This window comes from Tasmannia lanceolata, unplaced genomic scaffold (genome assembly GCF_043159265.1).
Source record: "Tasmannia lanceolata isolate RefF3 unplaced genomic scaffold, GAP_Taslan_0.1 ptg000019l, whole genome shotgun sequence".
NCBI classification, from domain to species: domain Eukaryota; kingdom Viridiplantae; phylum Streptophyta; class Magnoliopsida; order Canellales; family Winteraceae; genus Tasmannia; species Tasmannia lanceolata.
The window spans coordinates 10,317,501-10,324,142 of NW_027518696.1; positions in this window are offsets into that span (position 1 = coordinate 10,317,501).

The following is a 6,642-nucleotide window of genomic DNA, read 5'->3' on the forward strand; positions in this document are numbered from 1 at the left end:
AAGCATGGTTTGAAATTTCGGTTTCGGCATAAATTTTGGCCGAAATTCAGTAAAGACACAAGAAATGTCGATTTTTAAGGCCGAAATTTCTGTAATTTCGGCTGAAATTTGGGAAAGGTATAAAAAATTAATTTTTCTTTTCAAATTTCATCAAAATTGACGAAATTTTGGCCGATTTCCGAAATTTTGGCCGAAATTTGGTACGTTTCGCCAATTTCGGTTTCAGAACGTTTCGGTTACTGTCTTGACTGAAATCCAAAGATTTCGGACGAAATTTAAAACCATGGATATAATAAAAAAATTATTTTTTCCGGCGAAAATAAAAATTTTAGTATTTGTTTTTCTATGCATTTTTTTTTTCAAAATAAATTTTTTCCATTTGTCAGAGAAAACCTTGAAACCTACTAGAGTGCAAAGAAAAGTGTTGTTAGTGCTCCACATGCAATCTATATTCTGTTCTTTCTTTCATATGTAAGCATGAAAAACTCCTAAATAATCAAAATAGATGATAAATGTACCCCCTTTAGTTTACTTTAGGCACACCCGTTTTTAATGTCATTTTTACCAAGGACAAGAAATTGTTCAAAACTCATATAGAGCCACACTACACGGGGCAGTCATGGTTAGAACGGAGGCACATTTATGATTACCTAATGTTCAATGTGGGCATTATCTATGTACATATGAATATATATGTGTATATGTATTCAGGGAAATGAAATATTCACCCTCGGACAACTCCTTGTAGTGTAAAAAGATTAGTGATAAATACAATAGAGGGGGTGGCCCCGGGAAGAAAGGGTGTCTATGAGGTTTTAAACTAAAAAGTACAAACTATGTGTGAGCATAGTTAATGATTGTCACATGTATAAGCATGAAATGCATATAGGTGTAGACACCCCATTTTGACCGGACCCAAGTTTGCGTTATTTGTTCAAAACCTTGTCAAATCGGTGAGCTGGGGTCCCAAATTGAACCTTGGGGTAGCTTAAGGTCCCCCATAGGTCTCTGTAAAATTTCGTCGAGATCCGAGCGCGTTTGCTCAGTGAACAGGCCGAGAGAATGTGCGCAGTACAGACCAAAAGGGGGGCGAATTTATCTGCACCAGGGGGTGTATTTACAAAGCCATTAAATATAAGGTGTGCAAGGGGGGTGAATCAACTCGTCTGGGACGGAGCTGATTCGCTCGCTCATCAAAAATATGTGCGCTTATCAATTGTGGGTGTGCCAATATCCCAACCATTATATGGATATATAAAAGAAAAAAATCAGAAGGAAGAGGGGGATTTTTTCATTTTTCTTTCGTCGAGAGAGTGGAAGAGAGAGAGAGGGGGAGAGAGATCTGGCCGATCATCTCTTCCGGCGGGTTTTCTTGCCGGAATCCGGCTATTGCCTCGTAATTCGACCCCATCTTCTGCTTCTCCTTCATTTCTTCCGCCATCTCTCCCACCTCCAAGCTCCAGCTGATCGTTGCTAGATCCCAAGATATGAGATCTGAAATCTCAGATCTGAGAAGAGAGGGAGGGAAACAGAGAGAGGATACGGTTCCAGAGAAAGATTGAGACAGGGTAAAGATCCGAGAGAGAAGAAGGCTCCTCAACATCGTCTTCTCCGGTGAGTTGCCGGAGCTCCGATCATCGGCCATCGCGATCCTCCTCTTTATTGTCTTCTCCGGTCATCAAATTCCAAGATCCGGTGAGATTTATTAACTCTGGAAACCCTAGCAGAGCTTTGAAGCAAAGGAAACCAAGCTCTAACCTCATTTTTCTAATCTTCTTCTCCGGTCAATTTGCCGGATCTCCGGCTTGGATGTTCCTTTCATTCTTTTCCCCAATCTTCATTTTAACCTCAATAAAATCCTCAGCCATGGATTGAACCCGAAACCCAGGCCTTAAAATCATAGATCTACCTTGAAGCTCATCATCGGCCACTTCCACCTCCACCTCTATTTTCTTCCCCCAAGCCACCATCACGGAGATCTCATTCCAATTTCTTTTTCCGCCACTACCCCAAACTATCTTCCATTGCCAGCCGAGCTCCACGCCCATCTCTATTTGATGCCATGCCCTTCAACCCTTCTCTGTTAAAGGAATTGAGTGTGTGAAGTAGGGTTTGAGAGGAGATTGTAGTAGGATCTGGTTTTTAAAGGGCATTTGAAGGCCTTTGTGGTTTCATCGGGCAAGAGAAGGAGAGGGCTGTCGTTATGGATTTTGGGAATTAGCACAAAGGAGCAGAGGAAATTGGATCAGATCTGAAGAGCTGCATAATTTCGATTAAAAATTTGTCGCTCAATCAGGTACAATCATTGTTTTTTTCATTCTTTGTAGAATTGATTGGCGATGAAAGTTCAGATCTGTGGCAATTCTTCTTAACCCTGTAGAAATTCCTTTTGAATGTTTACCTGACAGTGGGGCTATAAATGTGTCAAAATTTTAACATGAGTCATATTATGTTGTAGTTCTTCAGAGGTTACGAAAATGTTCTTTGGAAATTTATCCAATCATTTATGCCTGCGTTGTTTGTGTGAAGTTTATAGTTTAGTCTCAAGATCTGTAGTAATTTCTTTCTTGGAATTCATCTTATTTTCTTCAGATTTATGGGTAATTGTGGTTTCATTTAGAATTTGTTGCTGTAAACCTGCCATGACTCGTGATGAATTTGCCATGTCTCAAATTCCGCATATTCTGGTGCTTGTGTGTAAACATATTCACTTGAGTATCATTTCGTCATGTATGCATGTGTTTGAGGATTTAACACAGGTAACCAAATCTGAATCGTTGCTTATTGTGCTTCCATAATTTTCGAAAGTTGAATGTGTTCTCTATTGGATTTCAACATTAAGCAAGATCCTAATCTTGAGGTTTGTGATTATAAATTGATTGAGTGGTACTTCTCCTATCATATTATATATATGTTTATAGACTAAATGTGATATCTGACTAATCTGAAGTCATAGTTTTGATGATACTATTCCCTTAAGATACCATTAGGGGTTTATGCTCGTACTCTTGTTCATATTTTTATAAATCTGGCTCTTGGTAATGCACTGGTCACCATAGTGTATTTACTTGTTCAGTTTCTCATTGGATTTTTGTCAAATGGTACACTTGTTCTCATAAGGTAAGCATTAGTTCAGGTTATCATTGATCCAATACATGGTAATGTGCTGATCTTTATGAGTTGTACACTCAGTTGACTTTATTGGTTTTACACTTGAATAATGCGTTAATTTTCATAGTCTTTTGCCATGGGAGATTGGTACATTATTTGGAATTCTGTATTAGTATTAGGGAAATTTGGTTTCTCATAACAGGTATATGTTTGTTTGAGGCATAATGAATAATGTTTTGACTTATCTTGGCTTACCTTAGATCATTTGGAAATAAGTCTATGTGATAGGAGTATAGAGCATTATTTCTTTAGTCATTTAGTTTGGTTATGTGTTACCTACTCCTTTCCCATTACAGGGGCAATGATGGCGATAGTCGGAGCCTCCCCTTTAGAGAGACAATTTGTGTCTCTATAGAGCAAGCCCAACCTCAAGGGACTTGCTTAGTCCAAAGTGGGATTTCTCTCTCTATTTAGTGGACTTCTTTAATTTTTTAGAAACCATTAGATGATAGTTTCTCTTTCTCATTTAGGAGACCATTGTGGTCTTATTAGCGAGTTTTATCATAGGAGACACGCTTTGTCTCGTTAGGCAGCTCTCCTCTGGGAGCAAGCCTCGTTGCTTAGAGCCCGCCTTTTCTCATTGGAGGCATACAGTGCCTCATTTGTAGAATCTCCCCTGGTTTCTCTCTCTTTTGAGTTAAAAGACATGCTATGTCTTATTTGTCCCCCCTTATAGAGTGTTAGAGAGTCTATGACTCATTTATCCTTTTTAGTGGTAGTATTAGGGAGTCTTTGACTCATTCCTCCTTTAAGTTGTAGTATTAGAGAGCCTTTAGCTCACTCGTCCTTTGGATGGCATTGTTAGAGAGTCTTTGATTCATTTGTTCTTATTAGGGAGTCTTTGATTCATTTTATCCTTATTAGAGAGTCTTTGACTCATTTCCCCCTTTCCTTTAGTTGTTTTTAGGAGTTTCTCCTTAGTGTGGTCATCGTTCTTATTCGCTAGAGACTTGCCCAGTGTGATTAGAGCTTTGCCTTTTGGGGTCTTAGACCATTTCATCATCCTGGTTTTTTAGTTTATCGTGTTTAGGGATTTCCCCTATTTGCTCTAAGGTTTAGCTCTAGGGTTTTGATTCATATGTTCCCTCCGGTCTTTGACCAAAAGGGCGAAAACTCTTTAAACTTTAAAAATATTGGAAAAAGTATTTTAAAATCCAAAAACATCAGAAATTCGAAACATAAAAAAACATTTGAAAACCTTAAAAAAATCTAAAGTGTTGAGTGTTTTAGAAATAGTAATTAGGAGAGTTCGTTTCGAACTACGTTGGCTTGATCCTCTTCCACGAGGTACGTAGTGCAGCTTGAGATCCACATCCGAGGTCCAGCCAAACCTTTAAAAAAATAAATTTGTCAAAACTTAAAAAATATACAAAGCTTCTCCAAAACCTTTTTTCAAAGAGATCTTCCCCTAGAGTTAGGAGTCTGTCCTAGCCGTTTGGTTTGTTTTAGAGTTAGGAGTCTGTCCTGATTTGTTTGATATGGTGTGTCCTGTCGTGTGAGTATCCCTAGAGTTAGGAGGCCTCGAGTCGATCGGTTAGACATTTAGTCGAACCGATGGCTAGACTAGGAAGCATATAGTCAGCCCATGGTTTTCATTAGATTGCACAGCCTAGATACACATAGGTTATAGGACCCACCTGCATTAGCTTAAGGCTAATCAACTTGCATTAGTTAGGACATATAGAGAGTCCTAAAAATTACAATTCACATGAATTTAAGCAGTTATACAAAAGCTTTAAAAATCAGTCGAGTCTAGTGGATCGAGTCTAAGTTAGTGGTTCTAGATGGTTAAGCATCGTAGTTAGAATAGGTCATCGAAGAACTACGTTGCCTTGATTCTCGTGGAGGCGGGGATTCGGAGGCTTCTTTAGATGAATACCAGACCATCCGAAGACTCGGGCTAATAATTTAGAGTCTTAGGATTTGTTGTGTAGTTATTGTATGATTTGATATGTTTTCTTACTTTTTTGTACTGATCCTATACATTTAGCTATAGCTTGCATATGTTTGCACATCAGAACTTAGACACCCATTAGGCATGTCACTCATAACCTAGCTATGCTTAGGTGACACATCTTTTATTTTATTTTATGTGTGCTTATTATCTTTATCCTCAGGAAATGCATGCTTAGGTAGACGACTCCTGAGGATTGTTCCCATTTCACATGATTTTTACCCAAACTTCTTTGGAGTTAATAAAAATGGCATAAGAGACCAAGTGTTTGCACTCGGACGAATTGGGGGTGCTCTCAGACCTTCCTCATTCGTAACCAGGCACGAACCCATATATATTTCTGGTTATCCATTGCACAGAGGATTTGATTTTAGGGTTCCATGGCATATCCATGGATGGCGACTCTGAGTTTATTTCAGGTATGTCTTGGTTTCGAGCCTTGGCTCCGGATCGAGACATATCTCTTTCTTTTTATATCGCCACTCGTGCTATGCTATGAGGGTGGCATCCGTTTCGAGAGTTCCTTGGTAGAGCTCTCTATTCACGTGGATGATCCAGAGGGTGTTAGGGACTCGTTCCCTCACTCGTTCTCGGATCGGGGTCCACAATAGGCTTCGATGAAGGTATGGAGAAATTATTGATGTCTGTGCTTCATTTAGATTTCTGAGTTGTTAGCTTTTAATTTTGCTCCATTCTACTGGCGACAAGTTGAAGGAATAAGGACCCCAACCGTTATATTTTTTCTAAATATATCATATGTTATTTAATATAAAGACATTAACGGAAAAGTGATCGTACTTGGTCGAGTAGAAAAGCTTATCTACTCGGTCGAGCTAAAAACAGTGGGGGCCCACATTGTTTGGGTGATCCAAACCATTCATTTGAAAGGCCCTTCCCACATACGGTGTCCACAAAAAATCAGATTCATACGATCATCCTAACCCATCCAAATGTGAAGGGAAAAATGGACAGACACAGTTTGTCCACAAATCTGCCCATTTTTCCCTCCACTGTTGGATAGGTTAGGATGATTCAATGGGGCTGATTTTTTGTGGACACCCTATCTAGCTAAGGACCTTTCAAATGAATGGTTTGGATCACCCAAAAAACGTGGGCCCCCACTGTTTTTAGCCGACCGAGTAGATAAGCTTATCTACTCGACCGAGTACACTCACTTTTCCCTCTGAATAATATATTATTTAATACAAATTTTGACATTTTTCTGAATCATAAGGATTCCAACTGTTGCACTCCTACGTGAATAATATATTATTTAAGCACAAAGGGCATGCTTCTCAAAAATATATTATTTACTGCACTCAAATATTGTTTCCGTGGGAAAGAAAAGTAAAATGACACCATTTTAATTTCTAGGAGACATTTGATTGTCATGCACTGTTAATTCTACTTTCCTTGTTCATAAGAAAATTTCCAAATATTAGCCTATTGATTTTCCTCCCATCAGGTGGGAAGGGAAAGTAAACACGGCTTTTACTCTACTCAGTTTTCGCTTGGAA